Here is a 10,995-nt window from a genome sequence, read left to right on the forward strand (position 1 = left end):
GCCAGGAGCTGACAGTCTGCACAGACTCTAACAATCCCAGAGGCTGCTGCTTACTCACTTTAATTCCTTTCCTCTGCAAAGTATATTTAAAAATATCAGCATATAAGTTTCTCTCACTGGATGCACTCTGTCCCATTTTGTAGCTAACAGAGGGTATCCTGCGTCTCAAAGAAAAATGTTCTGACTATTCACCCCTACCTGATCTGAACTCTTATCAGGGTGCCAACAGCGCCCTTGGATAAAGTCCAATCCACACCGCAAATACCAACACCAATATCAATATCAGTAGAGAGTGAAGAGGCTTACCTTCATAGAGCCCCAAGTCTGGGTGCCACTTGCCAGAGACCTGCTCTGACTGACTTGAGAGCTTGCAAAGGATGTGCGGATCAGCAAGGAGACAAGAGGAGATGTGGACCTTCTTTATTTATACAGAAATCTCCACAAGCTTATGCACAACATCCAATTGTTTATTTTTACTTCATGGTTTAAAGAATGGCTACAAAAACAATTAGTATTTTACTTTAAAGAAAGCATTTTCAGCAAACTATTACTCATTCAAACCTGCAGTGACCTGGCTGAAGCCAGGAACTCCACGGTTGGCAGCATATGCGGTTACATAGTGGCAGGTGGTTTATTTATATCCAAAATCAATTTTCATTAAAACTAAACTATTACTTAAAATATCAAGAACACAGAATTAAAAATAAAGTTCATAGATGAAAGGAATTTATAAAGGTATATATCATAGATACTTTATTAAATCTTATAATCAGTCATGTACTAATTACCATCACCTTCACCTAGTACTGATTCAATTGTTTTCTGTTCTTTTGTTAAAGGGCAGTGAGAAGGATCAGGGCAGCTCAGCCAATCTACGAACAGAGAGCCTTTGCAAGAAACTTCTTCTCATCTTTATAAACTGCTTTCTCTTCTTAAGTACAAGTATCGATATAAGGTGGAAGTTTTAAGCCATTTTTCTTAGGAGGTTCACATTTGTTTTCCTCTAGAAGATGCCCCATATACTTTTTGCTTTCCCTGGTGAGAAAGCAAAATGCATCTTTCCATGTGTTGTAACAGTTCAAGGCTGCACGGTAAACAAACTCTTTGTATCTCCATAACTGCCAAGATATTATTAAGCCATTTCTTAAGGAGAACATTAGGGCAGGTTCCAGGACAAAGGTGGACAGGACGTTTGGGAACAATGTGGGCTCAATTGTACTATTGTATGATTTTAGCTGTGTGTCATTGCCTAACGTTGCTGTAAGACTCTTTTACCATAATATGATTGATCTGTTTGAGGTGTTATACTAGTTACAGGAATCCTTTCATATTTGCAGAAAAAAAAAAACAACAACACCCTCAGGAGAATTTTATGGACTATCAGAGAAGTGCTCGAGTGTCCATACAATGGGGTGAGGCAGCAATGAGGCGACCAGACACATTCTGCCGGGCCCTGCCTTGCAGCCAGAAACTCCTTGTAGTCTTGCTAACGGAAGAGTGGTGTTCATCAAGCATCTATACCATCTGACCCAACTGCACCGCTTCCTGCAATATCCTTTGGTTATAGTGTTAAATTGTTTATTTGAGATCCCTGATTTGAGATCATTAACTGATTTGAAATCCCCTCTTAGTTCTGATTCTGCTACATCCAAAGGTTTGGATATATTCTATTTTCATTCTTTATTTGTTTCAAGATACTGTTACATTTCCTTTTTTTTTTTTTTTAATTTATTCATTTTATTACAGCCAGATATATACAGAGGAGAGACAGAGAGGAAGATCTTCCGCCCGATGATTCACTCCCCAAGTGAGCCGCAACGGGCCGATGCGCGCCGATCCGATGCCGGGAACCTGGAACCTCTTCCGGGTCTCCCACGCTGGTGCAGTGTCCCAATGCATTGGGCCGTCCTCAACTGCTTTCCCAGGCCACAAGCAGGGAGCTGGATGGGAAGTGGAGCTGCCGGGATTAGAACCGGCGCCCATATGGGATCCCAGCGCGTTGAAGGCGAGGACTTTAGCCGCTAGGCCACGCCGCCGGGCCCTACATTTCCTTTTTAATATAATCCTTTGTCAATCGGTTGTTGAAAAACCCGTTATTGATTTTCCAAATGAAAAAAGTCACAGTGTGACTTGATAAAGAACAGGGCAGTTCACATACTACTGCTGCTGGAGACTGAAGTTGAACTCTGCCGGCAATGGTCTGAGTGGGCAAAAGGTGGAGCACTCACCAATAAGCATAACTGTTGGGAGGAAGCAGGTGGCAGCCACCGCCCACCGCCTTCCACTGCAGGTCGCTTCTGTCCCGCTGGCAGCCGCCCTCAATCCCCCTGCCCCAACACACGAGAGGGGGTTTTTTTTTTTCCTCCTTTATCCCAAGCCTCCAAACAGGAAATAGTTTGTGTAAGGAGTTATTCCAATATCCTTTCTCTCTTTCTCTCCCTCTCTCCCTCTCTCCCTCTCTCCCTTTCTCCCTCTCTCCCTCTCTCCCTCTCTCCCTCTCCCTCTCCCTCTCCAAGATACCTCATTGCCTCTGCTATTTTCAGCTCACGGTCAACAACCAGCTTGTGGGAATTAGTTGCTAGTAATAATATAATAATATTGTAACATCCTATGAACCAGAACACTCTCCCAATCTTTTTAAGTAACTAACAGTTTGAGTCACAATAATACACAGGAGCGGTGGCGAACGCCACTCGCGCCCTGCCACCGCCGGGCTGTCGCCAGAGCGCAGGGAACACCGGCCTAGCCCGGCGCAGAGTCACCCGCCCAGAGTCGCCCGTTCTGGCCGGCCGCGGCTGCCGCCCTTGTCCAGGCGAGAATCCCCACTCCTCTCCTCAGCCGACCCCGGACGCCTTTCGGGGGACCGCCCACCGCGCAGCGCCCGGAAGCCTCCGGGTTTGCACTTTTGCCTGGGAGCCAGCGATTTGCGGGTGCCAATTCTCGGGGGCCCTTCGGCCCGGCCGTGGGTGGGGGGCTGCGCCGGGAGAAGCCAGTGGACGTCCGCCAGATCCACCTGTGCAGTCCGGGTATGCTTTTGGAGACGTGGTACTTTTTTCCTCCCAGCCGCCGAGTGGAAACACGGGCTATCTGAGGTATTAAAGGCAGTTGCTTGGGAAGCACGGACTAGGGGACACCGTTCTTTTTTCCTTTCTTTCTTTTTTTTAAAGATTCATTTTATTACAGTCAGAAATACACAGAGGAGGAGAGACAGAGAGGAAGATCTTTCCTCCGATGATTCACTCCCCAAGTGAGCCGCAACGGGCCGGTGCGCGCTGATCCTAAGCCGGGAACCAGGAACCTCTTCCAGGTCTCCCACGCGGGTGCAGGGTCCCAAAGCTTTGGGCCGTCCTCGACTGCTTTCCCAGGCCACAAGCAGGGAGCTGGATGGGAAGTGGAGCTGCCGGGATTAGAACCGGCGCCCATATGGGATCCCAGCGCGTTGAAGGCGAGGACTTTAGCCGCTAGGCCATGCCACCGGGCCCTGGGGACACCTTTCTTCTACCTGCCTGGCACCCGCTCCCCCAGGGCCTGGACTCTAGGCCCAGTTTCTGCGGAGTTGTACAAGGCCTCTGGGTTTCCCTTGGCGTCGGGGCCAGGTGCGCGGGGTTGCGGCGGGCGGAGTGGAGAGCATTTAAAATGGAGTGGAGAGTGTGAACATTTAAAAATATATGTTCAGTATATAGCCCCAGTTCGCTTGCCCCCCTATTTGTGTGTGGAACTTCTTGTCCAGGCGTTGGGCGTTCCCCCGGTTTGCCCCGCAAGGTTCTTGCTCAGGGGTGAAAACCCGAGTTGGAGATCTTGATGTTGGCAAAAGGCCCCTGGATTCCAGGCATACTTGGCGCCTCAGAAGGGTATGGAGACGGTTTTGAAGTGCGCACTGGGCTCTGCTGAGTTGCTTTAGCTCTCGGCTTCCCTGCTTCGCCTACCCCAGGCACGGCGCCGCAGCCCGCCTCCTCCCTCCGACTTTCTGCGCAGGTTCTGTAGTTTGCTATTGGGTAGATAAGACCTTACTCAACTTCTTGGGAAGGTCAGGCCAAGCCTCTGCGTTACCTGGTGAGGCCGCCAGGATTGTGGAAGGTGAGGCTGTGGGGTGGCACTTGGCTGACTTGAACAAGCTGTAGGGCCTTGCTGCCTTAAGTGAGGTTGACGGTCCCGCGGCAGGTGCAGCTTCCTCAGCCTTTTTGAAGTCCTGGATGCCAGGTCCCCACCCTCACCCCCCCTGGCCTGCTGGCCCAGGGGTCCCCAGGCCTGCTGGCCCAGGGGATATGTTTGTACAGGAACTTTTGGAAGGTCCTCTTGGGGCTGGAGGGAAGGGTGTGAGGTTCTTGGGTGGGGTATTTGTCCAGTGTAAAGGAGAGCTTTACTATACATAGCCTGTTAGAAAAAGGAATCGATTTGCCTTTTGACAGAAATAGTTACGTTTTCCGTCGACATGTCAGCAACCAACAATCCTATTATTTTTCCTTTTTAACATTAATTTCTCTTTAAAGATGCTTTCAATTATTTGTAAGGCAGAATGACAGGGAGAGACAGGGCAGAAAGGTCTTCCAGCTGCTAGTTCAGGCCCCACAGAGCCCCAAGGACACCAGTAGGGGCGCGTTGGCAGGCAGCCAGGGCTTACTGGGGGTACTGCTACGGCAGTATGCAGCTTCACCCACTGCGCCACAGTGCCTGGTTTTCAATTTTCCACTAGGACAGATGGGTGACAGCCCTCCACCCCAAGGTGGTAGGCCTGTTAGCAAGAATTTCAGGTGTGGCTAAGATACTGGCCTGAGGTCACTTGCGCCTGGATACTTATCTTTGCATTAATACATAGGTAGCCCACAACTTAGCATTGTAGCCATTTTAGAAACATCCAGTTGGGCAATACAAAGAACATTCACAGCCTGTGCAACAGTCACCACGGTCCAGGTGCAGATAGCACTGTGTCCTGGGAGTCGGTGTGTCCTGTGCTCTCCCAGCCCTGGGGCTGCTCCGTGCTTTCAGAGGCACACGTGTAAGGGAGCAAAGAGGCTGGACAGGAAGGTACACGTAGGACCATGACTTCTAACACGAGTAGAATTTTGGTGGTTGTGTGAGGCTCTGCCGCTCTGGCACGCCGGGTTCCTGAGCTTTCCTCTGGAGACTGCGCTCGCCCCACAAGGGCTTCCTTTGGCGGGCCGCACTGGAGGCACCGGACGCCAAGCACTCCAGGGAACCAGGTACAGCTCTCCCATGATCTCCAGCTGCTGTTCTCTGAGCCAGCCGCGTTTTCTGGGTCCTGTAGATAATGGCTGCTGCTTTTTTGTTTTTAATGGATTCATTTGGCAAATATTAGAAGTGGTAATGGCAGAACTTAATAATAAAAAAGACTAAGGATAATTTTTAAAAAAAGCATAACTGTTGACATAACTTCAGAAGACTATTATTGTGAGTATTGTGCATGCATCATTCATATGTTAACTGTTAAAACGGAAAACCAAATAATTTAAAAACACTGATAGTGATAACAAACTGTTAAGAAATATACAATGTAGGGGCTGGGCCTTGTGGCACAGTGTGTTAGTCCTCCACATTGAACGCTTGTGTTCCCTATCAGAGTGGGTTGAAATCCTGACTTGGAATCCAGCTCCTTGTCAATGCACATCCTGAAAACCAGCACCTGTTGGTACAGGAACTCAACTTCCTGTGTGGGAGAGCTGGATGGGTTTCCTGTATTAGATATGGTGCCAACTTGGCTGTTTCAGACATTTACAAAATGAAACAGTGGATGGAAGGCCTCTCTCTATCTCCCTCTCCCTGTATGTGTGTGTGTGTGAGTGTGTGTGTGCGTTAATCTGTATCTCAAATATGCAAATAAATAAATTTTAACAAAAAGAAGCAGTTGATTCAGAGATGAGATTGTACAGCAAAAATTCAAACCTTGAAGATAAAGGAAAGCGTTGAAGATATAGATTTTTAAAGATATATATTTTTCTTTGTGATTTTTCCTATTTCACATTTCAAATTCTATATTCTGTTATCATTAAAAATATCCTATGCATCCAAATTTTCATAAAACATGATAATTGCAAAGAAAAGTTTATAATAGACACAATAATAGTAAGGACTCAAAATAAGCTGCTAAAGAGAAAAAAATTAAATACAAAGGACAGTTGTAAGGCAGAGAAAAAGAAAGCAATTTTAATGAAAGTAAATATACAATAAAATATAATATATAATATATGATATATAATATATGACATATGACATATAGCATAAACCATGTAATATACATACACATAAATATATATTTATTTAACATATATTTATTTAATGTATATACGATATAGTATATGTCATATATTATATAATGTGTATTATATATTATGTATCTCATATATTTATGTTATATACTATATAATACATAATATATAGTATTTCTATGTCATATATTATATTTTTGAAAATATATAATATATTATGTTATAATATGTGTGTTATATGACATAATATATGATATGTAACATAATATGTACAATATTTAATATATATGACACATAAAATATAGCACATAATATATAATATATAATATATTATATATTATGCTATATGTCATATATTATATATCGTATAATATAATATATGACATATAGCATATGTTATATAATATGTGTATGTATTATGTATTATATGTTAACATATTATATAATATACATTATATATAACATATGATAAATGATATATGATATATAGCATGTAATATATAATATAAAATATATGACATGTAATATATAATATATGATATATAATATGTGACATATACTATTTAATATATATTATATCATATATAACATAAACTATATAATGTGTATACCTTTATATATATTGTATATGTAATGTATATGCCTTTATCTCAAGAGTTGTATCTTGTTTTCTACAATGTAGTACATTTTATTTTGTGTCTTTAAACTCCTTTGCCCTTCTGAAGGCCTCTTGACCCGATTCACTTAGGCATTCACTTTTCCAGGGCAGTCCCAATGTTCCCTTAAGTTTATTTTATTCTTCTTCCATTCTTTTTTCCTTTTTTTCCAGAGACTGCTTATTAAAAAAAATAAATAAAAACTTGTCCTCAATTCCACATAAGCTTTTTCCTGTTCAATTTATTCATTTCCTTTAATGTGCTATTCAAATATTTCTGCTTGAAATTTTAAAGTTATTTTAAGCTTTCTTAAGATTCACTTTTACAATACTGAATCATTTTTAGGTGGTTTTTAAAATCTGATTGTGCTTTTTGCTTCCTTAAAATGGTTGTGGTGAGTCTTATGAGAGTTTATTAATAACCTAAATTAATAACTGGTTAGTTTCTAACAGCCTATTTGTTTATTTACTTACTGAAGTCCTGACTATGGAAATACTTAATTCTTGTTGGCATACAATGTCCACACGTTAAGGATTAGTTACTTTTCCCCAGTCATTGTAATATATCTTTGTGCTCAAACTTTCAGAAATTCTGAGCCATGTTTTTACTTTCTCTGAAATTCAGAACTCTATGCTGCTTAAACATACTGTGTGGCACTGAATGTCATGGCACCACAAGCAGCTGTTTTTGTTTTGTCAGTGTCTCAGCACTAGAAGTTGACCCAGTTCCATTGGTTGTCCTAAATTCAAACTTTTTGTGTTCAGACTGAGTTGTCCAAACGTTTAAAGCTTGGTTTTCTGTCTCTGCAAGTCTCTACATGGGCTGAGGGAGTCCCAGAAGCTTCATCCATATTATTTTCCTGTGATTCGCACCATGGTTCTCTACTTGACTCTGTCTCATTGTAGAGGAGAATCCTAAATGATTTGACACTAATCTTTCTTCTTCCCCATTGCAAACAATTATTCCTCCCATATGTGCATAGTTTTGAATCCCACTTGAAATCCATGAATGTTCAAGACTGGTGTGACACTGTGGGTAGGTTAAAGGTCTGAGTCTGTGCTTCTTGGGCTGCCTCCTACTAAGGTGAACTCACAATTGAAGACGCTATCTCCCAGACACAGGTGTTGGTTGTGATGTAAGTCCTATTCACTGGGACCTTTGCCCGACATTTAGTTGGTTCAAGAGTCTCTTTTTAGGTGTTGGTGTGGGTCCAGCTACTCACAGTATCCACGGAGGGTTAGGCTTTACCAGCCTGAGTTAGAAGACAGCACTGAACTGCACATGATGGTGAGTCTCACTTAGTTGCACTGGCAAAGCCCTCAGCTCACTTTCCTACCCTCATCCCATCTGGTTGATGTCTTGCTCTTCACTATTGCTCCAGACTCTGGGAGGGACCGTTTCTGGCTTCCCAGGCTGTAACCTGAGCAACGTCTGGCCTCACAGGTGTAGGGACTTGTGTACTCTCAGCTGTATGCCAGGCCTATATGCAGCTGCAACTGATGCAAATTAAAATATAAATCCGTTTCACGAGGACAAAGGTTTCCACCTAATACTGTCTGAGGTTCAAAGGACACACCTGTGAGCATTGGCATTGAGCTAGAGATCCCATATCTCACTATATCTTATCAAGGCAGGCCTGGAAAGAGCTCCAAGGCAAAGGCCTGTATTCACTTGCCATCCTACCACAGAGGCTGAAATTAAGTTTCTCACAGTGTGTCCAAATTTGGACAAGGGAGAGTAGAGAAAATTCCTTGGCTGTGTAGCTAGCTAGAGTATAGCGGCATAATCTGTAACTACTGGCACAAGGAGGGGGGCATCTGGGACACCCCACAGCACTGAACTTTACTGTGGCAGATAACTCCTGGGGTTCAGGTCTGAGAGCTGGATTTAATTCCTTTTCCCTCTGTGAAGTTGGAGGCGAGACATCTCCGTACATTACTGGTGGAAATGCGGTAATTGCAGATACAGAGTATGTTTCCTGATTTCTTCAATGTCTCTCTTCTTATACTTTTATTTTTCTGAAGACTTATTTATTTTTATTGGAAAAGCAGATATACAGAGAGGAAGATCTTCTCCAATAAGTCACTCCAAAGCGGCCACCAAGAATGGAGCTGTGTCGATCCGAAGACAGGAACAAGGAGCCAGGGGCTTCTTCTGTGCCTCCCAAACAGGTGCAGGGTCCCACGGCTTTAGGCCATCCCCAGCTGCTTTCCCAGGCCACAGACAGGGAGCTGAATGGGAAGTGGGGCTGCCAGGATTAGAACCGGTGCCCATATGGGATCCCAGCGTGTGCAAGGCATGGACTTTCAGCTGCTAGGCTACACTGCCGAGCACTTTTTATTTTTACACTAAAACCTGACACTATGGTCTTGTTTGTGTTTCTTTCTGAGCTGCTGTATATATGGCAATGTTTGTGTTTCTTTCTGAGCTGCTGTATATGTGGCAAAGTGCATGAAAAACTGTTCCGATAGCATCACTGTGTGGAGATGATCACTGGAGCATCTCACCCAGGCATCAGTTGGTTCTGGCTCCTATAATTTTCCTAATGTAAGTTTATTCACAGCAATTCTGTTTGATTTTCCTTAGTATTTTCACTTGGGCTTCACTTAAGAAAACATTTATTTAAAAGGGTCACACATTTCAAGAACTTGCCTATTTGTTTGAAAGGCAAAGTTACAGAGCAAAAGGGAGAGACAGAGACAGAGGGAAAAATCCTCCGTCCGCTTGTTCACTTCGCAAATCACCATCCATTCAGGGGTGGTCCATCTAAGACCAGAGGCCAGCAGGTGCTTCCCAGTCTCCCAAGTGCATGCAGAGGCCCAAGCACTTGTTGCAACCTCTCTTGCTTTACTAGCCCGCTAGTGGAGATCTGGTTAGATCTGGTTAGAAGATATGTGTATTTGCTTGGGAAAGCTGCAAAGTCTCAGCAGAGCCTATTCTTTCTATACAGTTCTTTCCAAATTATTTCCTGTTATGGTAGAAAATGTGGGAAGTGAAAAACAGGCTGCCCTCCAGTTCTCTGTAACAAGGGCACGCATCTAGGTCCTGAAGGCAGAGACCTCTTGATCTCATTACTGCCCATTTCCACCCTTCCCACCTCCTAACACCATCACCATCAGGGCTAGATTTCACCACCTAAGATTCGGTGAGGCTCAACAGAACGTCACATGCATGGCAATGAACAGAAAATGTCTCTGACATTGATCATTGTTCATGTAAATTGGATGCTTGTGTTCGTTTCAACTCATATCTGTGCTGTGAGATTAAAAACTGGAGCAAGTAGTTTTTAATTTGCTCTCAGAGAAGGATTTGATGGAGTCATTAAATATTATCCAATGAACTTTTTCAACCTCCTGAACTTTCCTCAGTCTGAGTGTCTCCTTCTATGTCATTAGTTGTAGGAGGACATTGTGACCGTAGAAGGTCAGTGAGCACAGGATTACAGTTGTTTGGATATTTGGAGGAGAATAACCAAATGGCTACCTTTTGTATACCTGATGAGATATCATTTGTATAAGAACAGTTGAGTGGAAAGTAATATAGAAGAGAAAAGGACTTCCAAACAAAGGCATAGAAACAGTTGATGGTTTTGTTGATGAACTAAGTATCTCTACCCTAATCCTGTATGACCCTCAGTGTATAAAGTCTGATATTACTAATAAACTATGGCTTTTGACCATCAGTCAGGGTCCATGTGTGTTATTATCGGCTCCATGCACCAAGTCCATCGCTGCGGGACAGCGACAATTAGTGTTATTGAGAGGTTTTATTTAGTTTTAATTGTTTTAGTACATGGCCTGGAGTAAAGTCTGAGTCAAATCATAGTCTGAGTCAAAAAAGATTAGCTGCCTTCATGATTATTTCAAAACTTTAACCTACTTGATAATATTCACTCATAATGTTACTTGTACTAGAAGAGTAGTCATATTATATAATGCATATAGCCACTCTAGTTTGTAAAACCAAGCGATACAATTGAAAAATTCTATTTCTCTCCCCCTATTCTTTCTGCAAAAAGGTCTTATTTTGTAGTCAAAGTGTTCTCCATCTAGTAATTATGTAATACATGCTTACTTCTTCTGCCTAGCAACCTAGTAAGAGTGTAAGATTTGAGA

Source organism: Ochotona princeps, chromosome 3, assembly GCF_030435755.1.
Source record: "Ochotona princeps isolate mOchPri1 chromosome 3, mOchPri1.hap1, whole genome shotgun sequence".
In the NCBI taxonomy this organism is placed as follows: domain Eukaryota; kingdom Metazoa; phylum Chordata; class Mammalia; order Lagomorpha; family Ochotonidae; genus Ochotona; species Ochotona princeps.